The sequence below is a fragment of the Ambystoma mexicanum genome, chromosome 10, assembly GCF_040938575.1.
Source record: "Ambystoma mexicanum isolate Mex_15411 chromosome 10, UKY_AmexF1_1, whole genome shotgun sequence".
Classification (NCBI taxonomy): domain Eukaryota; kingdom Metazoa; phylum Chordata; class Amphibia; order Caudata; family Ambystomatidae; genus Ambystoma; species Ambystoma mexicanum.
Window position 1 is genome coordinate 1,534,185,500 of NC_090932.1, and position 23,321 is coordinate 1,534,208,820.

A 23,321-nucleotide genomic window follows, 5' to 3' on the forward strand; every position below is an offset into this window, starting at 1 on the left:
GTAATCGTATTTCTGATGCTTGTATCTGCTTAGATTCACATGCTGTGCATAGGCCGACATCTAGTGGAAGCTGCAGAGTATTACAGTTTGTTTTTCGAAACTCAAAAATGGGCGTCGACACAGGGTGTTCCAGTAATACTATCCCTAGTGTGACGTCCCCTGTACCCATGATGCCTCACGCGTCTAGGACCCTCAGAATGTGTTTTTTTCTGACATGAGGTAGCATGAGGAGTAGCGCGAGTACAGATAGTCCAAGCAGATAGAAGGTAGAAGGTAGAAGGGTAAGACTACAAGCATCCATGCGCCTTCGCTCAGAGGGGAGGAAGGGAGGGTCGCATGTGAATCTAAGCAGATACAAGCATCAGAAATACGATTACGGCGAGTAATGTATCCCTTCTGAGGCTTGTGGAAGCTGCTTAGATCACATGCTGTGCATAGATTAGCGAGTAGTACCTGAAGAAGGAGGTGGGATGTGAGAAGGCTCATGAGCAAATAAATGTCTTATAACTGCTTGTCCCACTTGTGTATCTGGCTTGGAATGAGTGTCAATGCAGTAGTGCTGAGTAAAAGTGTGAATAGAGCTCCAAGTAGCTGCTTTGCAAATGGAGTCAAGGGGTACATTTGCAATAAAAGCCAGGGTGGCCCCAATGCCTCTTGTGGAGTGGGCCCTAGGCGTGAAAGGCAGAGTCTTTTCAGAAAGTGAGTAACGCGGTTGGATACAGTTAACAATCCACTTAGAGATGGCACCTTTAGAGACGCGATCCCCCTCTCTGCCTGTGGCTACGGAGACAAACCGCTGATCTGTTTTCCTTAGCGGTCTGGTCTTGTTTACATAATAGAGGACCGCCCTACGCACATCTGGTGTGTGTAGTTTCACCTCAGCTGAGCTTTTGGGGACTTGGAAGAAAGCCGGAAGCTCGATGGACTGGTTTACATGGAATTTAGAAATAAACTTAGGTGAGAACCTAGGGTGTGTACGTAAAACCAGTTTCTTTATGGACAGTAAAGAAGGGATCTTGTACTGACAGAGCCTGAATTTCACTGACCCTTCTTATAGAGGTAATAGCTACTAAGAAGGCAGTTTTATAAGTCAGGTGTTTGAGACTGCTCTTATGCATGGGCTCGAATGGGGGGCCCATGAGCTTAGATAGCACCACATTAAGGTCCCATCCTGGAGGTGGGTTAGAAATAGGAGGGTGAAGTCTCTTTACTCCTTCCATGAAGGCCTTAACTACTGTTACTTTCCACCACAACACCTTGTTATGGGAAGTGGTGTATGCTGACAGGGCTGCCAGGTGTACCTTCAGTGAGTTAAAAACCAGTCCCCCATCCAGCAGGTGGAGCATGTAAGTAACAATAGTGGAAGGAGTGCAATCAACTGGGTTGACTTGCTTACTCTGGCACCAGATTACGAATCTCTTCCATTTGTCAAAGTGGCAGTGCCTCGTGTTGGGCTTCCTAGCCTCTTTTAGGATGTCCATACACCTCTGTGGTAATTTGAGATGTCCAAACTCTATGACCTCAGGAGCCATGCTGCCAGGTTCATTGAGTTGGGTTGAGGGTGCACTGTTTGACCTTGGTGCTGGGACAATAGGTTGTACCAGCTCGGAAGTCTGATGGGTTCGCACACTGCCAGTCTGCGTAAGTGTGGGAACCACGGTTGTCTCGCCCACATGGGAGAAACCAGGACGAGCGTCATCGATTCTGTTCATCTTACTGACCACCTTCCTGATTAGAGGAGTTGGTGGAAAAGCATACGCAAACATCCCTGACCAGTTCATCCACAGGGCGTTCCCCTGGGAGTCTGGTTGGGGGAACCTGGATGCGAATCCTGGGCATTGTCTGTTTTCGCTTGTGGCGAAAAGGTCTATAGTGGGGAAACCGCACTGAGAGAAGATATCTTCTAAGACTTCTCTGTGTAAACACCACTCGTGTTCCTCTGGGAGGGGGTCCCTGCTCAGAGCATCCGCTAGGGAATTGAGATCCCCTGGAACATGTTGCGATGACGGGAAGATGTTCCGTCTGAGTGCCCATATCCAGATTTTCTGGGCAAGCTTTGACAGATTTGGCGAGCGAGTCCCTCCTTGTTTGTTCAGATAGAACATGGCTGTAGTGCTGTCCGTCCGGATTTGCACCGACGGGTTTAAAAAGGTAGGGTTCGAAAGCTTGAAGCGCTCTGAATACTGCCAGAAGCTCTAGCAGGTTGATGTGATTCTTGGCCACTGCGTGAGACCAGAGACCCTGAGCTGTGTGGTGGAGATGGTGAGCTCCCCACCCCATCAGGCATGCATCGGTTGTGACTAACGCCTCTATCTCGGGATCGTAAAAGGGTTTCCCATTGGACAGATTCTCTCTTGTCCACCAGAGAAGGCTTTGTACCAGTGTTGGCGAAACGACCACTAGATCGTCCCACTGACCACTTGCCTGAGACCACTGTTTCGCCAACCATTCCTGCATGGGACGCAGGCCCGCGTGGGGGACCTGGTAAATACATTACGCCATCATGCCCAGCAAACGCATTGCTTTGCGTACCGTTATCTGGCGACCGGACTGGTATTGTGGAATTTGCAGCAGTATATTCCGAATTCTTTCCTCTGAAGGAAAGGTCAACCCCTCTTGAGTGTCTAGGATAGCTCCTAAGAATTGTTTGGATGTGCTTGGCACTAGACTTGACTTTCTCATTTATTGAGAAGCCCAATCCGAAGAGGAGGTCGATAGTCCTTTGAATGTTTGTTCTGCAAATTACTGGGGTTTCCCCCGTGATTAGCCAGTCGTCCAGGTAAGGGTACACCGGGATTGCCTCCCTGCGTAGGTGTGCTGCCGCCACCGCCAGTACCTTGGTGAATACCCTTGGGGCCGAAGCTATCCCGAAGGGCAGTACCTTGAACTGGCAGTGCCGACTGTCCACCTTGAAGCGCAAGTATTTTCTGTGCGCTGGGAACATGGAAATATGAAAATAGGCATCTTTCATGTCCAATGTTGCCATGTAATCCCCTTTTTTTTTTAGGAAGGGGATTACCTCTTGGAGAGTTGTCATGCAAAACTTTTGGGGCTTGACATACTTGTTGGCAGGCCGTAAGTCCAATACTGGGCGCATTGTCAAATTTTTTTTGGCACAATGAAGTAAGTTGAATAAATACCCTTTTTTACCTGGTGTCCCGGGACGAGTTCTATCACGTCCTTTGCTAGCAGATTGACGATCTCTTCTAGGAGGATCTTCTGGTGTTCTAAAGAATGTATTTTTTGTCGTGGAGGATGGTCTCAGGGACGCTCTAGTAGTTCTATACAGTACCCCGCGGATACTGTTGACAGCACCCATCTGTCTGATGTGATCCCTTCCCAAGCTTGGGTGAAGTTGGAAATGCGTCCCCCTACTGGGGTTGCGTGAGAAGGGACCCTGAACGGAGTGTCACTGTTTCGGTGGAGGCGTGCCGCCTCCTTTATTGGGGCTGCCTCTACCTCTACCACGTCCTCTCTTATTACCCCTGCCGTAACCCTGGGTAGACTGCTGGTTATTATTGTTCCACTGTGTACCCTGCCCCTGGGAATAGCTAGAACCTCTGGAAAATGTGTCCGAAAGGGCGACAAAAATTGCCATTCCCTCTCTGATTCGGGGGTTTAGTGGTTAGCTGGCCTAGGGATTTGAGTGTTTCATACTCGTCCTTAGCATTCTTTAGTGCGTCCTCGACCGCCTTACCAAACAGATCCGGCTCCACCGGTTTGTCCAATAATGACGCTTGTGTTTCAGCCTTGAAACCAGACTGGCGTAGCCAAGTGTGTCTCTTAACAGTTCCTTCTGCTATGAATCTGCCGGCGTTATCCGCGGCATCAAAGGTTGCCTTTAAAATGCAACCGGACACGGCTCTTCCCTCCGCTGAAACTAGTGCCAATTGGCTCTTTAAGGGTTCTGGTGCGGAGTCTATGAGTGCCGCGACCTCTTCCCACTGATGGCAGTTGTAGCTGGCCAACAGGGTGGTGGAGTTGGCAATCCTTACCTGGTAGGCAAGTGGAGGCCACTTTCCTGCCTAACCCGTACAGTTTTTTGCTCTCCTTGTCGGGAGGAGCCTCGGACGATAAGGGTGTTCCAGCCCTCTTACGGGTGTTAGTAACAACCAGGGAGTCCGGCTTCAGATGCCCCCTTATATATAGTGGGTCTGATTGGGCCGCCTTGAAAAGTTTTTCAATTCTAGGGTTCACTGCTCTGGTGAGGTTAGGATTGAGGCGTGACGGGTCTATTCTTCTTTGAATATATTTTAGGATAGGGATGGCCTGAGCAACAGGCCTCCTCTCCCCCACTAACTCTTCTGCGAAGTCTCTTTCCTCCTGGGCACCCTGGGTGCCAATGTGGAAATGTTCGGCTGCTCGAGACAGCACTTCATTCAGGAGCGGCTGGTTGTCGACAGGGGAGTCGGTAACCGGGGCCTCTCTTTCTACCGGGGAGTCTACCCTGTAGCGGTCTTCCTCCTCCTCCTCTTGATCCTCATCATCCCCATAGTAGCCTGTCCCAGTTTGTTCCTCCACCATGCCCAAATCTGGATCCTCAAAGGATGTCTCTCCCTGGTAATGAGTAGGGCTGGACGTAGAAGGGGTCTGAAGACCCTATTGGTGTCTCAAGGTGGGACCTTGTACTTGGAGGTATAGGATCCTTAGAGCCAGAGGGTGCTGACCCGTCTGGAGTATAAGAAAGTGCTCTGGGTTTTGTGCATAAAAATCTGCCAAAGATGACATTCTTGACATTACCCTATCTATGTCAACACTGGTCCATTCTCTGGAACTGGGAATTACCCTTTCTGGGAGTTTTTCAAATTTATCCGGACTAGACTTGGTAGCCTGTGCAGGGGTTTTGGTGTTATCAGAAGACCTGGACTTGTCTTTCTGTTTTTCAGGAGTGGAGTGTTCTACGGGCTTGGAAGTGGGTAGAGACTGCTTCCTTTGTTGTTTCCCTCCCTCCCGTGACTGGAGGAGTGTTTCCCGTGTGTTTTAGGGCCCTCTGTGCTTTTCGACGCCTGGTGTTGAGGTTCGGGGGTCTTGACCCTATCCTTCGAGCGTGGAGGTAGGGGTTCGGGATCTGTAGTAATTCGGTCTGCGGGCGCCGACTCTTGGAGTGCGGCCTGAGGGTGGAAGTCGGCTTCGTCTTCCGACGATCGAACTTCTGTGACCTTGGGGAGCGAGGCACTCTTGGCAATAGTGGATGTTTGCCTGGCGTCGTGCGGCGATCTAGATCGAGAGAGCCCAGAGGACGGCGATTCGGACCGTTCTCTACGTGCCTCTTTCCGAGAACTCAACGTGCGCGTCGAGTCTCGGTTGGACTTTGTGTGCTTTGTGGAAGTGTCATGGGAAGCGCTCGTGACGCCGGGGGTGTTCCCCATAGCCGGCCTGCCGGTCGACCTTCCGAGGTCGGGGACTTGCGCTCGGCTGTCTTTCGACGCCATAAAGCCCTAACCGTCCGAAAGTACGGCGTCGCTGCCATCGCTGAAGGCGCCCTCCGCTGCCATGGCCTCTGGACGCCTGGCGTGGTGGGCCCAATGCTTGATTGAACGGTCCTTAAGTGTTTTAGGCTTAAACCTACTACAGGCTCTGCAATTTGCCTCGGGGTGGTCCCTCGGCAAGCAGAGGTTGCAGGTGGCGTGCCTGTCGACCCAAGGGTATTTGCGATTGCACTTGGGGCAGAATTGGAAAGGGGTACCCTCCATACGCACCTTGTGGCAGCGGGCCGGTAAATGTAGGAATGTATAAGTGTATCTATATATTACAAGAGTGTAGAGTATGACCACCCCCCCACTCTCCCTACTTGCAGGGCCGAGGCCAGCGGCCCAGGCCCGGGCCGAGACGGAAGCCTCGAGGCCCAAATCCGTTTCGCAGTCGACTGTCGAAATCCTCTCCGATCCAGCGTCGAGTGTAGAAATTCTGTATCTCGACGTTGGGGTGGAGAAGGGGGTAAAATTATCAATATTTTGCAAAATTATGGCTTAGGCCAGGGAACTCCGCGAAATGCTTCCGCCCAGTATGGCGGAAAAAAACAATCTGAGGGTCCTAGACGCATGAGGGATCATGGGTACAGGGGACGTCACACTAGGGATAGTATTACTGGCACGCCCTGTGTCGACGCCCATTTGAGTTTCGAAAAACAAACTGTAATACTCCGCAGCTTCCACTAGATGTCGGCCTGTGCACAGCATGTGATCTAAGCAGATTCCACAAGCCTCAGAAATATATATACACACACACAAGACCAATGGGATCTAAGGGGTTAAAAGCACGAAATATGTTGACCACCTAGATGGAGGAAAACAGGCAGTGCAAGTAATGTTTAGACCCAGTTCCACATCAAGAATACACCCAAGAGTCACTCCAAGCCCTACGAAGAGAGGAGCCTTATACTCAATAGTACATGCACGCGCTTGTGCCAATGGACAAAATAGGGTCTCTTCAAGGGTCTCTAGCAGCTCAGGAAGGTGGATGAGGCGATGAAGAACAAGTTCCCACTATTCAAGCAGGACCTCCACTTGAGGGCAGAGGCACTTTGAGAGTGCGGGATGGAGTCGCTATTTCGCAATAGCTGTGGAAAGGAAAGGGGCACTCGGGGGCCACTCGTGTGTAAAAATGGGCTCCTGTGCTAGGGGCCACTGGTTGGGTTAAGGACTACTCACCGGTCCTCGACGCAGGCAGACCCAAACTTCGCCAGTACAGTCCACTTCGCTGGCAGGTTCCAATGCGACAATCAGGACGTCTCGACACTGTCGTTCCAGAGTTGCAGCGAGGATTCCCAAACGGGACAGTGGCGATTTCTCCACTGATGGTGGAGGAATCGGCCCAATTCCACTGCAGCCGGCTTCAGGGGCAAGGGGGTCACAAATGCAGCGAACTTGCACAGGTCGTTGCCTTAGCAGGGCAACAGAGTAACCGTGTTTACTCCGATCCAGGTGCACTCATCTCACTTTAGACCTGGGAATGCCAAGTGTATGAAATCCGGTGTGAGGGTGCCGTGGACACATAGCTAGCAGTATACCAAGTTTCGAGGGCCTCCTCGAAATAGCGGCAGTGACAGAGCAAAGGTCCCACGTAAGCTGATCAGACCAGCGGTTGGCCCATGGACACTTCCGAAGAGGCTTCCTTGCAGGGTTTGATGAGGTGCCGAGAATAGTTGATCCCACTATTCCAATGGGTCGAATCGTCTTCACAGACCTAGGACGATCAGATGCAGAGGCGTCCCACGGGACGACAGCGGGCTCAGGGTGCCAAACCTTCCAGCGGGCCACCAGCGGTTCCTTGACTTGGCTTCTTGTTGCAGGATACCTGGCTCCTTATCCTTTGTTCGGTGTGAACTCAGGACATTGACATGGTAGTGGTGTTTTCAGCCTCCTCTTATCCAAAGTTCCCTTTGTGCCAAAATGGTGGGGACCCAATGGGAGATCTGCTCACAAACACTCACTCCATACGTGGACCAATCATGGACCACAGTGGTCCCAGGCATTCAGGACACTCCAGACTCTCCGACACCCAGGATGTGTATTGGGAACAGACATCCCAGGCCACATCCTGGAGGCACACACACAAGGCATGCAGAAGCCCGCGAAAGCATTGGGTTTTGCGGGAAAGTGCATGACCAAATAAGGACTGACCCAGGTCGACTCGACCTGGGGAAGGTGAAGTGGAAAGATGGCCAAAGGACAGGACAAAGAACCTCGTTGCATGGCCATTTTGGAGCCAGGCCACCCATTCGTGCCAAACGCGGTTAACGCGGTTAACATGGCAAGAAAGGGTTAAGGGTTAGCTGCCACTAGTACTGTCCATGACATCTGCATAGTTCATAAAAAGTCCAGCGAGAGTTTCTAGGGCCTTTGGAAATGACTAGAGACTGAAGTGTGCTGTATGTTAAGATACTTTGCACACTTGTTACATGTTGCACAAAAGGTGCAACATGAGGAAAGGACTAAGGGAAACAAAGCCTCCCAGTGCTGACTGTCTTAAGGGCATGTCACTTTCCCCATAAAAAGTGAGCGAAAGCCCAGAGGAGTGCAGCTGAGGGCTGTGTTTCTCTGGCAAAGTCAGTCAATGGTGTTTAAACCGCAGCAAAAAGTTTGGGGGTTGACACATGGAGGGAAAATTACATAAAATTATGAAATCTTTCCTAACAACTGGTAACGTTCTTTCGATTGGATGTTCCTCCAAAGTATTCCACATCTTTGACATGTAATGTCCACACCTGTGAACTTCAGAAACTTTTTCGGCAGAGGGTGTCCTGCGTCGATGGCGTTGGGTCGATGTCCCTCGAAGGCCTCCGTCGAGGGCGACGTCACCGGATGTTATAAATAGTAAGCACCGCGCCCTCAGCCTCAGTTTATGTTTTTTCCTCCATAACGTGTGACATGCACCAATCCAATGCCTGCTTGACTGCACATAGCCTTGCGGAAACGTAAGCTGCAATCGCATAGGAAATTCTCCAGAGGGGCAGGTTGGGAGGGCGAAGTGGAATACGTTGGAGGAAAATCCAATCGAAAGAACGTTACCAGTTGGTAAGCAGCTTGTTCTTCGAATGGATTGTGTCCTCCAACGCATTCTACATCTTTGACAGACTCCCAAAGCAGTACCTGAAAATGGAGGAGGGAAAGAATTTAGAGTACCCAATCAGATGGCAGAAGAACGAACTGCGACGTCTACTGGCCGAAAACACCCCAGGCCCAGCCAACGGAACCACTGGGCTGAGGCCGCCAACAGCACATCACTGCTTTCTTGCACTTTTTCCAGCTTCCCTCACTAACTCACCCTCCCTTTCTCTTTCAGAGCCGCCAGAGCGCCAGGGCACCACTCTGGTGGTGATAGTGCGCGGTACAAATATCCTTTAACATTACCAAAGGCCATATCTTCACCATGGAGCGTATCCAGGGAGTAATGTTCAACAAAGGTGTGGATAGAAGCCCATGTGGGTGCATCACAAATATTCCTAATAGGAACTCCCTGCTGTAGGGCTGTGTAAGTAGCCACGCCCTAGTGGAATGAGCATGCAACCCTTCAGGAGGGTCCTTGCCCCACAAACGGGCACATTCAGTAATGGTGAGGATAATCCACCTGGACAAGTTCTGTCTTGTACAGCCTGGCCCAATCAGTGTCCAGCATACCACACAAAATGTTGCTCGTCCACTCTGACCCTGGCCATCCTAGAAATATAAAAGCTCAGAGCTCTCCCAGAGTTCAACCACTGGAGTCGCTCCTTTTCCTTACCAGGATGAGGAGGAGGATAGAAAGACGGAAGAACCACTTTCTGGCTCAAATGAAATTCAGACACTACCTGAGGTAGAAAGGAAGGACGTACCCTCAGTACAACCCTATCCCTGTGGAACACAGTAAAGGGCGCTTTAGATGAAAGTGCCTGCAATTCACTCCCTCTGCAAGCGAAAGTAACCGCTACCAAGAACACTGTCTTGAAAGACACCAATCTCAAAGGATAAGAGTGCAAAGGTTCAAACGGAGCACCCATGAGGAATTTTAAAACCAAATTCAGATCCCAAACTGGCACCTGGAAAGGGGACGGCGGGAACACATTAGTGAGCCCTTTAAGAAATTGTCCTCTGCAGACACCAACGGTACAGGGATTTTGTTGCTGGCCGCAAGCAACACCTCATCACCTCATCCGGGAGGTCCCAATCCTTATACCTCAACCTTTCAGATACCAAGTGTGAAGGTTGAGAGTTCTGACCTCTGGATGGAGAACCTGACCCCCCACCCCCGCTCGGTAGGGAAGACAGCGTGGAGGGCAGATGGACAGTTAATGTTAAAGGTCATTTGTACCGCGCACTATCACCACCGGAGTGGTCCCCTGGAGCACTGGCGGCTCTGAAAGATGGAGGAAGGGGTGGGTTAGTGGGTGGAGGCTGGAAAAGTGCAAGAGAGCAGTGATGTGCTGTTGGCAGCCTCAGCCCGGTGGTTCCGTCGGCTGGGCCTGGGGTGTATGCGGCCGGTAGTCGTCGTGTGCTGATGTGCGAGTCTGTGTGTGTTTTGTTTTGTTGTTGCAGTGTAGTGAAGTTCTTGCTGTTTGCTGCGGTAGAGGTTTGTGGTTGTGTTTTATTTGGAGTTTGAGAGGTGTATGCAAAGAAGGAAATTGTTAGTGGTATTGGTTAGTTGGCATCTCTATCCTGGATTCAGCCAGTTGGGCTCGTGTAATCTTACACGACGGAATGCTTGTAAGCCCTGTGCCTCAGGAGGTATGTGCCCGTTTTTGCATTCGAGGCCGTTTGAGGATTTAGCTGTCCCCTCCGCCCGCTCCCTTAATAACATTGCATGCTCCTCCACCCCCCCACATGATTAGCGCAGCTGCTTGTGTCCATACTTCCGATTGTGGGGTGATTTGTGGTATCTTGTCCGTTCCACAGCCCTGTGGTACCTAGTTGTGGCTGTACGGGCGGTGGGGGATGGTAAGGGTTGGCTGGAGTTGTTGCCTCCGTCTCCCTGGGTCTCGCAGGTGGACCCTTGTGTCCAGCGTCAGCCCTACTGGTGCTTGGAGTACTTCTGTCATTCTATGGGTTTGTCAGTGTCCTTTTTTTGAGTCGTTTGTCTTATTGTTGTTTCGGTTTAAGTCTCTGGTGTTGAAGAGGTAGGTTTTTAGTAGTTTTCTGAATTTAAGGTGATCTTTGGTGTTCCTTATTACTTTTGGGGTGTTGTTCCAGGTTTTCGCGGCTAAGTGGTAGAAAGCGGTGCCTCCGAGTTTCTTCTTGATGTAAGGTTTTTGTTCCAGTCGGATTTCGTTGGTTGATCTGAGCGGTCTCGTTGGCTTGTAGATTGTTTTTTTTTGTAGGAATTCTGCTCCTTATCCGCTGATTGCCCTGTGCGTTATGCACATTGTTTTGAAGATGATACGCTGTTTTACTGGGAGCCAGTGTAGTGTTTTTAGGGCTGGGGTGATGTGGTCTCTTCTGGATAGTTTGAGGAGTAGTCTGGCTGCTGTGTTTTGGATCCGTTGTAATTTCTTCAGTAGGTATTCCGGTATACCGAGGTAGAGGCTGTTTGCATAGTCGATACTTGACATGATGAGGCCGACGATGGTGAGTGTTGTGTGTGTGAAGGAGAGGAAAGGTAGTATTTTTCTTGCGTGTGGAGGAGGAAGAAGCATTTCTTGACTGTTGCGTTTATTTGCGGTGCTAAGGTTAGGGTGTTGTCCATCAGAACTTCCAGATTTTTTACTACCTTCGATGGTGATGGTGCAGATCCCATTTCCGTTGGCCACGGGATGGCGGTTTCCTTCTCTTGGTCTTTGGATATGATCATGATTTCGGTTTTTCCTGGGTTGATTTTCAGGTTGTTGGCATTCATCCAGTTGAAGACTTCCTTTTAGACAGTCGGTTAAGTTTGAATGATCGGCTTGGGTATCTTCGATCTTGTAGATTTGAGTGTCGTCTGCGTAGTTGTAGCATTTGATGTTGTGTTTCTTGAAGATTCTGATTACTGGGGTTTGGTAGATGTTGAAGTACAGTGATGATAGTGAGGATCCTTGTGGTACTCCACAGTCGTTGACTCGTGGGGTGGATTTGAAGGGTTTGATCCAGACGGTTTCAGTTCTGTCTGCTAGGAATGATTTAGTCCAGCGTAGCGCTGTGTCTGTTATGCCTATGTCTTCTAGTCTTTTGGTTAGGGTATCATGGCTGTGTCGAAGGCTGCGGAGAGGTCGAGCAGGATAAGGGCAGATGCTGTGTTGGAGTCTGCGTTTGTTTTTAGGTCATCCCAGATGGATAGTAGAGCTGTTTCTGTACCTCTTGTGGGTCTGAAGCCGACTTGAGCTTGGTCTAGCAGGTGGTGTTCAACGTATTCTTGGGTTATTTTGTATACGTAGGTTTCGAGGAGTTTGGCCGGGTAGGGGATGTTGGAGATTGGTCTGTAGTTGGAGGTCATCTACGTCCCCGCTTGTGTTTTTCAGAAGTGGTTTGATGTAAGCCGATTTGAAGATCCTTGGTACTGTTCCTGTTGCCAGTGATAGATTTAGAAGGTTTCTGAAGTATTATGCTGGTGTTCCTTGTCCGAGGATTGTTTTGTAGATGTTCGGGGGGCAGGGATCCATCGCTGAGCCCGCTTTCTTGCTGTGTTTTATCAGCATTGCGAAGGCCTCTGCTGATATTTCTGGGTAGTTATTTAGTTTGTACAGCGGTTCTGATTTAGGTTTGTTTGGTTGTAAGTCGCTGCTGATTGGTCTCTGTTGGATGGTTTGTCGGATGTCATTGATTTTCTTTTTGAAGTGGTCTGCAAGGTTGTTGCATAGTTTCTCCGAGGGGGTTGGGGTGTTGTCACAGCCTGGTGGGTTTCTCATTTCTTTAATGATACGGAACATTTCTTTTTGTGTGTTGGTGGCATTTGTGATTCTGTCATCATAATGCCTTCTCTTTGCCTTTTGAATTTCCTTTTTGTATGCGCAAATTTGCTTCTGGAACATTGTTTTTATGTGTGGGTTGTAATCTTTCCTCCATTCCATTTCCATCTTTTAGTTTTCTTTTTTCATGGTGCTTAGTAGTGGGGTAAACCATTTTGCCATTGCTCTCTTTTTTGATGGTGTGAATGGTTTTTCTGGGGCCATCTTGTCAATTGTATCTGCAACCCATTTGTGTAGTATCTCAGCTTTCCCGTCTAGGTCAGCTAGGTCTAGTTCTGTTGTTGAGGGCTTGGTTAACTCCAGTTGTTCTAATAGGTTGCCTTTTTTGACATCTTTCCAGTTTCTTTTTGTGGTGGCTGTGAGTTTGGGAGGTTGGATGTAGGCTTGAGTAGGCAGAGTGATTACGAATGGGATGATGAGATGGTCGCTCCACAGTATTTGTATCGGCGGTGCCGTGGTGGTGAGTTTTTCCTCTGCGAATATTGCATCCAGGTTGTGTCCTGCCGAATGAGTTGCCCCTTTTACTAGATGTCGTAGTTTCATGGTGGCGAGTTGTTCAATCAATGAGTTTTGTGAGTTGGCATGACTGTCTTCGAACCAGATGTTGAAGTCCCCCAGTATGATTAGGTGTTCGTGGTTGATGGCTATGTTGGTTATGGCTTCTATGAAGTTGTCGACGAAGGAAGCATCATAAGTTGGGGGTCTGTACACCAGGATGAATGGGACGTTGGTTTTTGGGTTAGCTGTAAGGTGCATGATCATGGACTCGCAGTTGGGGATGTTGAGTGGTTTGTCTGTTCTTATTTTCAGCTGTTCTTTAAATGCTATTGCGATGCCTCCTCCTTTTTTGTTTTTCCTGTTTATTTGAAGGCATTTAAAGTTTGCTGGAAGGCAGCTTTGGAGTGCGATTTTGTAGTTGTCGTCCAGCCAAGTTTCTGTGATGAAGAGGATGTCGATGCTGTTGTCGTCGAGTAGATCGAAGATCTCTGTGGAGTGTTTTGACATGGATCTTGCATTTATTAGATTGCAGTGGAGTTTAGAGGTGTAACTTGGTTTGCCTTGTTTTGTTAGGGTCGTTTTCTGATCCTGTTCAGGAGCAGTTGTCAGGTTGTCGGCGTTCCGAGTAGTTCTTCTAGGTTTAGTCTAGGGCTTTTGTTTTCATCTGGTTCATCTTCCAGGGGACATGGTTGTGGGTTGGGGGTTCTTCTTGCTTTGGTGATGTATGGTATTATTGCTTCAGTTGTGTGCTTGTTGTATCTGGTGGGGTTTGTCCTTCGTGATGTTGGTAGGTTGTTCAGTGTAGTTGGTTTTGGCGTCACGTTGGTTCGATCTGGTGAGTATGTCTCAGCGAGGTATGGAGTAAGGTAAAGGGATTTGTCTCTTCTTTCAGCGTTGGTCCGATCTTTGAACCTGTCTGTGGGGGTGTGTTCTGTTGTTGCGGTTCTTAGTTGAAGTTTCGGGGTGTTTGTTCTTTCTTCTCTTCTTTCCCTCTGGGTGGGTAGTTTGCGCGGCATTGTACGATTCCGAGTTGTTTTTAGTCTAGTTGTTGTCTTGGTCGGGGTGTAAGGGTGGAGTTGGGGGTTGTATAGTTATATAGTTGGGTTCTAGCAGTGGCTCTCTTTAGTCTCCGTCTCCCTTAGCGACAGTGAAGTTTGGGCACGGTGGCCCTGCTAAGTTTGAGACGCCTGTATAGTGGGAGAGAGGTCCGTCAAAGCAGTCTGGAGAACTGACACTGCAGTTTGGGTACGGTGGCCCTGCTATCAATGGAGTTTGGGGAACAGACAATGCAATTTGGACACGGCGGCCCTGCTAAGTTTGAGACACCTGTATAGCGGGAGAGAGGCCTATCAGTGCAGTTTGGAGAACAGACAATGCAGTTTGGGCACAGCGGCCCTGCTAAGTTTGAGACACGTGTATAGTGGAATTTGGGCACAGCGGCCCTTCTATCAATGCACGAGGTTAGGTATCTAGTGTAAAGCTGTCCAACTCCCAACCCCAGCCCTCCTACCTTACTGGTCCTTGTAGTGGCTGGTTGACGGCTGGCCACTGGCTTGGCTTCCCCTGCGGACACCTGCTGACACTTCCTGGAGTCGCCTCCGTTGGAGTCGGCCTCGGGCCCTTAGCCGCTGGGGGCTGCCGGGCAGAGGGCTGCCCTGGGAGGACCGGTGATAAAGGCTGGGGGGACCAATGAGAACGGTGCTGGGAGAGGAGGAGAGGAGGGCTTTGGATGGTGAAAAGGCAGCAAGCGCTTGAAGCGCGGGTCGCTAGGCTAGACCCTGGGCCCGGAAGCCCAGTAACCAATCACGGGCGGTGGGCAGGTTGGGAGGCAAGAGGGGGCAGAGGCACGCTCGGGGAGGGATGCGGGATGCACCAATGGGAGGGTGGGCGAGGCGGGCAGACTGGGGAATCAGGAAGGGGTGCGGGAAGGGTGCAGGGGCCTGCTTCTGTGCACGGGCCCACCAGGCAACGGGCTGCTAAAAAAATATCAGGTGAGCAGGCGCTGCTGGGCACACATTCACCGGGCTCCGAGGGTCTTGGAAAGGAGCCGGTGGGGGCCTCGCGAGTCGCTAGACTCGATGCGAACTTGGAGGCACCAATGGGAGGGCGGGTCGGGAGGCAGGCAGACTGGGGAATCAGTTGTAGAAGGTCCGGGTACCACTCTCCTGGCCCAATCCGGAGCAATGAGGATCATGTGGGATCTGAACCTCTAACCTCCTTAACACTTGAGGAATGTCAGGGACTGGAGGAAACGCGTACAGCAGTGGGAATGACCAATCCACTACGAATGAGTATCCTAAGGCTCCTCTTGGACGAAATTCCCTTGAGCAGAATCTCTCGCACTTCCGGTTGGCACTGGTGGTGAGAGATCCACTTGTGGGGTTCCCACTCGTGTGACATCGAGCTCTGCCTGCTCAAAGCGTCGACTGCTGCATTGTCCTCTCTGGCCAGATGAACTGCCGAGAGTGAAATTCCCTGCCGAATTGCCCAGAACCAGAGCTGCATTGCTTCTCTGCACAACAGGAGTGACCCTACCACCCCCTTTTCTGTTGAGGTAATGCATGGCCACTGTGTTGTCCGTCATGATCAGACACTCTTCCCGCGCACAGACGGCAGAAAACCCTTCAGAGCCAGCCTGAGGGCCCTCAGCTCTAACAGGTTGATGTAGAGTCTGGACGCAGACCAACGACCGCTGGCGGTCAAGTCTTCGGCATGAGCACCCCATTCTGTGAGGGAAGCGTCCGTCACTAGTCACCTCCGGCCACGGTTGCCAAAACCGCTCCCCCTTCATCAGGTTCCGCTCGTTGGCCCACCACAAAAGATCCTGGGAGCCGAGAGGAATCTGAACGGGATCCGACATCTTGCCCAAGAACTGCGGCTACTGCATCTTGAGGATCCATTGCAGGGATCTCATCCTCAGGCTGGCCTCTGGCACCAGAAAAATGCAGGATGCCATGAGGCCGAGCAACCTTAAGAATTCGAAAGCCGGGAGACTCTGGGCATGTTGAAACTTGTCCAACATCTGCATAATGTGATGAGACCTTGACTTGGGAGGCGAGTACTTCCCCAAGGGCGTGTCCAACACAGCCTTGATGTACTGGAGCTGTAAGTGTCAGTTGTGACTTCTTGCGAGTGAGGGAGAAGCCCCGCCTGTGGCGGGAGCGGCAGTTGAGACCGAGGTGATCCAATGCTTGCTCGGGAGAACGCGTTCGGATCAGCCAGTCGTCCAGGTAGGGGTAGCCGTGAACACCCCCCACCCCCTCGCCTGAGATACGCTGCCCCCACCACCATTAGCTTAGTGAAGACCCTCAAGGGGATTGTCAAACCGAATGGCAGGATCCGAAACTGAAAGTCGGAAAGTCGCCAACTGCAAACATCAGGTACTTTCTGCGCTTTGGATGGATCGGCACATGAAAGTAAGCATCCTATAGGTCCAGAGACACCAACCAATCCTGAAGCTGAAGGGCCTGGAGGACTTGAAGAGTTACCATCTTGAACTTGTCCTTCCTGAGAAGTTTGTTCAACCAACGCAAATCCAGGATAGGTCACAATTCTCTGTCTTTCATACCATCCCTTGTTCTTCTCAGCTACGGGCACCAGTTCTATAGTGCCTTTCTCCAGCAGGGTCAAGATTTCCTGCACAAGGAGCGGAAGCTTTAAAGATTCCCTGGTGGATTGTCGTGAGGCCGCTGTAGGAAGGGAAGGCAGTAGCCGTGGGCTATGGTATCCAAAACCCAGTCATCCGAAGTAAAGTCTTGACATTCTTCGAAATGCTGAGACAGTCTGCCCCCAACCGGCGAACCATGGGGCATGGCCTCATGACCGTTTAGGAGCGGCTTCGACAGCGGCAAGGAGGCAGCTGCCTGAGCGATTTTGGCACCTTTATTTCCCCAACCACCATGGGTACTCTTACACTGACCCCTTTGACTGGCGGCTCCTCTCGTTCTACCAAAGGAGGAGTAGTAACGAAAGGAACCTCCTCTCCACTGCTGTCCCATAGGACGAAAAGGCAGAAGTTGCCGCACAGCAGCCCTCAAAGATTGCGCCACAGCTTTTGAGTTCTGCAACCTCTCAAGGCTCTCGTCAGCCTTGCTGCCAAACAAATGCGATCCATCAAAGGGCATGATCAAAAGACGGGCTTGCACAACCGGAGCAAAACCAGACTTCCGCAACCATGCAAATCTGCGTATAACGGTTTTTGCAGCCATGGACCGGCTAACAATGTTGGCCGTGTCCAAATACGACTGAAGGGATTCACACATGGCATCCTTGCCATCTTGTACGAGAGCAAGGAACCCAGCCCTTTCTTCCCCTTTGGGACTATGCTCAGCCGCAAGAGAAACAATTCCACAAAGAGTGTGAAAATCTTCCCTAGGCACAAGTGAGTTGGCAGATTTCAGCGCCATACTTCCCGCAGAAAACACCTTGCGTGCCCAACCGTCGAAGCGTTTGTCGTCCCTATCAGGAGGGATGGTAGGGTACGCCACCTGCCTCAAGGTGGCCATAGCCGCCTGAACCACCAAACTCTCGGGAGTGCGGCGAGATGAAAGGTAGCTGGGGTTGCTACCGAAAGGGCAGTATTTTTTGGTTAACGATTGGTTATCTGCCGGAAGAGATTCCGGTGACTGCCAAACAGCCGCCACCCTTTTCTGCAATGTCAGATGAAAAGGTAACACCGGGTCAGAGGACGAACCTTGATCTAAAATGTCTCTTAGATCATCCTGTACAAAAGCTTCAGGAGGACTGGACCAGCCCAGATACTCCGTAACCCTAGTCATGAGCCTTCTGTAGGACGACTCCGCATGAGCCCCAGGCTAAGGCCTGCCAAATTCCACCTCCGGAGAAGTGTCCAAACCACTGGCATCATGAAGAGATTGCCTCAACTCTTCCAATTGAGTGTGTCCAGAAAAGACAGGAGCCACATCAGCCTAAACATCCAAGTCTGACCTCTCCTCCTGCTCCTCATCCAGGAGGAAGGCAAAAGTCCTGCCTTGGGACAGGAGAGGGTCTGGAGTCCCCCACAGGCCTCACAGACTTGGAAGTAGCCATCCCTGGAGGATCCACAGTAGCAGGGATGGCCATCCTTAAGTTTCTAGCAAAAAGCCCCGAAGGCATCGAGGGCACCGAAGGCTTCTGTGTCAATAACGGCGCCGAGGGCTGGTGCGAAGGCAAAGCTTTGACGTCAGTATCCAACGGAGTCGACGCCAACCTCAAGCCCTTACCAGGTTTCTGCGGTCCTGCTGGAGACAAGGACCGAGACCTGGAAACACGTCTCTTGCGACTATCCAAAGCCTTATCCGAACCGGACCTCAAAGGTTCCCGATGAGTCGCGATCCCGAAGGTGTGCGAGCCACCAACGAGACCGTTCCTTGACGACTTCCAGAAGGCGCGGACGGAACTGTGCCCTGCAATTGAAAATTCGCTAACATCTGCTCCCTGAAGGCAGCCCAATCCTTCGGAGTCGAGTACTTGTCTGACAAGCCACTTACCTCGCGGCTCCATCCGACGGGGAAGACGACCGGTGACAGCGCTTCCTAGAATGCAGAGACGAGGCGGAATGGGAGGAACCACTCAGGACCGAGACCCCCTGGACTCCTTCGGACGCGGAAGGTCACCCTTCTAATCGTCGGTAGACATCCCCAAGGACTAGATGTACAGGACTTTCTGGGTTTAGAACCCCTATGTGATGGAATACTCAGACCCTGAGTTCTGAATAACAAAGGATAGTCTTTATTGACTAAGAGAAAAAAAATAAACTCAAACTGGATCTCAATTCTCCTTATTCAGTCCAGAGCAACCTTGGAGTAGGCTTCCTTAAGGAATATGGCAAGAAGCGGGGTCTAGTCTTCATATGCCCAGCGTAACGGAGCAGCTTCTTCCTCGCTTCCAACTCGCCTCTGAAACAAAGGAGAAGTATTCCTCAGTCCCTTCTCGGTCAGCCTTAAATAGGGGCTGGGGCCTAACAGACCAATCAGGGCCCTTCCGAGCGTGAGCTTGATAAGCCCCTCCCAACCCCACCCCCTTCGTTCGAGGACGCCGGCCACCATAATGGAACCAGCACTTGTGACTCGGGGATGACGCTGGTTTTTCCTCCTTAAGGCAGAGTTTTTGGTAAATTAGGGAAGTTTTTACATGACCCTTGCCCACTGATAAATGTTTGTTTCATTTTGTTAAACGTCTTTCGAGAGGTCGCTCGTAAGGAGTCCTTTCTTTGCCTTTGATTCCTGTAATATTTCAGCATTCTGGCTGTTTAAGCCCCGCAATTCTTCTTGGTTGTTGCCTGGTGAGAAATGTATTCTCTGCTGCTATCACCGCAATATGGCTTTCGGAGGTATAGTGTAGCCCCCATTTTTCCGTGTTCCTATTGCATTCTAGATGAGCATTACTGCTTCCAGTGATTGGGTACGTGACACTCGTCTGCACATTTTTTGCCGTACTGCATGGGTCTCTGCCCCACCAAGTGTCTTCTGGCCCTTGTTCAACCCCTTCCCCATTACCCAGGTTGTCACACCCTACCTACATGAAGCTTTCCCTGACGCTCCCGCAATGCCTTAGCAGTCAGCGACTGGCATTTGAAACAGTTGTCGGTGTCGTGACTCTCGCCCAAGCACCACAAACAAATGTGATGCAGGTCAGTAATCGACATTTTCGACTTGCAGTCCAGGCAAGTCTTGAAGCCAGACAGCGGAGTCATAGGGGTCGAAGAAGACAAATTCACGAGGAATACACAAGGCACGTCGAGTCTCCGAAAGCAAAAATGTTTGCAGAAAAAACACAACTGAGGCTGCGGGCTCCGTGCGTCCCATTTCTAACATCCGGTGACGTCGCCCTCAACCAAGGCCTTTGAGGGACATCGACCAGACGCCATTGACGCAGGACGCCCTCTGCCGAAAAGGTTTCCGAATAACACAGCCGTGGACATTACATGTCAAAGATGTGGAATACGTTGGAGGACACAATCCATTCAAAATACTCTTTCTTATGGGAAGGAAAGCATATTTGCTTTAGGTTACAGATGGGGGTTCAAGTCCAGCAGATTTGAGAGTCAAATCACACACAACCATTCCTCTAATCTCAACCCCCATCCCTCTGTTACTCTAATGCCAATGGGGGGCGTGGGGTGTCCACTCTCTTAGGCGGGCACCAGGGAGGCCAGGTGGCTATGTCCAGTAACTCTGCGCACCATGTTCTCTGGGCCCAGCCTACTGCGAACCAACACTGAGAAGGTTGACGTCCCACTCAACTGTCAAAGCATTCCCCACACTACCCTCTTACCCCTGAATGCTCGCTGACAAGGACATTCACTGGAGAAGAACCACAAGCCCTTCCTGTTCAAAATGGAAGCAGAGGGATCCCCAAACAGGAGAACACCACCCCCAGAACTTCCTGACAGAGCTCCCACTAGTGTGAGGGCAAAAACTGTCTAATCAGGGCATCCACTAACATGTTCTACTTGACGGCTACATGAGCCACCAACAGAGACACTGTTCCCCAGAGCCTAGAACCACAAATCACATTGTTCCTCTGCACAGATGCAAGAAGCCCACATCATTTGGTTTGTTGACGTAGTGCAGGACTACTGTGTTGTCGGTCAGAACCAGCACAGTCTTACCCCATACAGAATGGAGGTAAAGCAACCAGGGCCAACCTTATCGCTCCTAACCCCAGCAAATAGATGTGTTCCCTGCACTCCAGTGGAGAACAAAGGTTGCTCACCGTCAGATCTTGAAGGTGAGCGCACCAGCACTTCAGGTATACATCCATGACTGAAGCTAGTTTGGGCCAGGCTGTCAAAATAACGCACCCTTCAGCAGGTTGTCCCTCTGGGACCACCTTTTCAGGTCCCTTGACACCCAAGTCGAGACCTAATGGTAACTGAGAAGCCACTGAAGCAAGCTCCTGAGCAGCCAAGCCTCTGGCGGTGTCCAGTCAAAGTTACGAATACAAAGTTTCGAAATGCAATATGGAAAAGATCGAGAAAAAAAAAATGTTCAAATGCCTTTAATGTTTTTTTTAATGGTTTCGTATAGGAAAAATGTGTGGTATTGCCCCCAACAAACGGTGATTTGGGGGCCACCCCCCCAAAAAATAAAATAAATAAACATTTGATTTTGTTGTTTTTTTTAAGATCCTTTGGGTTCGAAAGTTTTGCATTCGATCCTTTTGTATTCGGACCTTTCACTATGAACCACCTCTGGCACTACAGGAGGCCATAAGACCTAGCACATCGCAGAAAAGCAGTGGAAGGAACAGTTTTCTGTGGATGGAAGTTACGTCGGGAGAGAAGTTTCAGGCGAGTGTCACACATGGTCTCGATAAATTGGAAGGACTAGGATGGCAAAACCTGAGACCTCTTGAAGTTCAGGGAAAGTCCAAGTGGTGCAACAGGCTGCACATCGGGTACAAGTGCGATGTCTGGGGAGCGAGCTCGGATGAACCAGTCACCCAGATAAGAAAAAACGCAGATTGCAAATATATATTTGGGGGGGGTAAATCATAAATATAGGGTGTGGTCGGGCGTGGTGCAGGGGTCTCCCCATATGCATTGCGGCCAAATGAGTGAGGAAAAATAAAGTAGACAACCACATCACCTACAACCTTATCCAGCACGTCAAGGGCCTGAAGAATCTGGTCTAGAGTAACCATTGAACTTGTACTTGCATAAGTACAAGTTCTAAATCCTCAGATCCAAGATGCGACAGAGGCCCCGTCTTTCGGCGCCAGGAAATGGGTCGAACAGCCATTGCTTAGCTCCAAGCAGGGCAGAAGTCTACAGCCCCTTTTGCCAGAAACAGATTGATCTCCTCCAGCAGGACAGGAAAACTGGCTGTGCGAAGGATGGGCCGGAAAACTAAGCAAAAAGGGAGGCAGTATCATCCCTGCAGAATGGTCTGCAAGGCCCAGGCATCAGAAGTTGTAATCATTCATTCTTTGCCGAATTGGGATATTCTACCTCCACAGGGGAGGGCAGGTGGAAGTCCGATTCACATGGGCTTCACACCTGGAGCACAGTTGAGGTTGCATCACCTCAGGGGGCACCCCAACCTTTTTTTGGGGCAGTAGCAACGGATTGCCAGAATCAATGCACCGATACAGATGTAAGAACTTGCGACCAATTAATTGCAATGATAAATAGCGATGCTTTAAGAACTGAATTGAAAGTTTATTTTCGTTTTTTCCGATTGCTAGGACAATACATGTTTCGACCTTTGTGGTCTTTTTCAAGGCAAGTCAACAATGTCTGTCTGAATTATACAACACAAAGATTCACATTGCATAGTCATGATAATTTTGTCAAATGCAAAACAAACCATAATAAATAAAAATCAGAATGTCAATGCAAAATAATACTTTGATACACGACACCAATATGGTGATGAGGAAGGAAGATGGGATAAGGGAGGAGACTCAAATGTATACAGACAAATTTAAGTTCGGCTGATCCTTATCTATACATACATGCCATTAATTTGGTTAATACCTTGGATGCACATGTTCACTACGGTGTCCAGTCAAAGTTACAAATACAAAGTTTCGAAATGCAATATGTTCGAAACAAAAGGATCAAAAAAAGTTTGAATGCCTTTTTTTTTAATGTCTTTCTTTTGGTAGCGTATAGGAAAAATTAGCAGTATTTCCCCCAAAACACAGTGGTTTGGGGGGGACCCCCCAAAAAATTAGTTTTTTTAAAAAAAGGCAATTTTTTTTCTTTTATATCCTTTTGGTTCGAAAGTATTGCATTCAATCCTTTTGTATTCAAACCTTTCACTATGAACCGTTCACTACATCTCCATGACCTGAGTATTACTGAAATCTTAGTAACATCAATATATCAGAATTCACATTCAGAAAAGTTGGTGACAGAAAGGTTTCCAAACAGCAGCTGAGCTCAGAGATGGGTATCAAAGAATAGGAATCCATGGGAGGAAGGAATCCATTAGCAGGTTGGATTTGTGTGCCCACAAGTCAAGATCCTTGCACATGGCCAGAGAAATAAGGACCAATACAGACGGAGGGTGAATATCCCGTTTTCAATTTGCAGCGCTCTGTCTCGTGGAGTCTTAAGATGTATTTTCAGAATCAGACCTGTGCACAGATTCTGGAAGCCACCCCTCTCCTTCCCAAATGGCAAACAGGGAAAGGCACTAATGTCTAGTCTAGCTATCAAGTTAGTGGTACTGATCAGTAAAACTTACACTTCAGTGTGAGTACTGAAGGCTTCAGTGAAGCACACGCAGAGCACTTTTAACAACACAAGGCAGAATGTATGAAAATAGTGATATTCATGTATGCCTTTCGACAACTTAAATATTACACGCAAGTAAATCACTAAACATACACTAACAGCAGAGGTACATTCACGTTGGAGTGCTCTGGCTTCAGGGAAGCAACACTTTACTTTTAGACACAGTAATACACTAAGCAAGAGGGAGACTGATTGCCACGACAATCAAACAGAAGGCAACCT

At 49.8% G+C, this 23,321-nt stretch overlaps 1 protein-coding gene across 1 annotated transcript in view; it reads right to left on the bottom strand.

Moving 5' to 3' along the window:
• GCN1 (GCN1 activator of EIF2AK4) overlaps nt 1–23,321 on the bottom strand; it is a 1,783,851-nt gene that overhangs the window by 1,372,191 nt on the left and 388,339 nt on the right. The window lies entirely within an intron of this gene.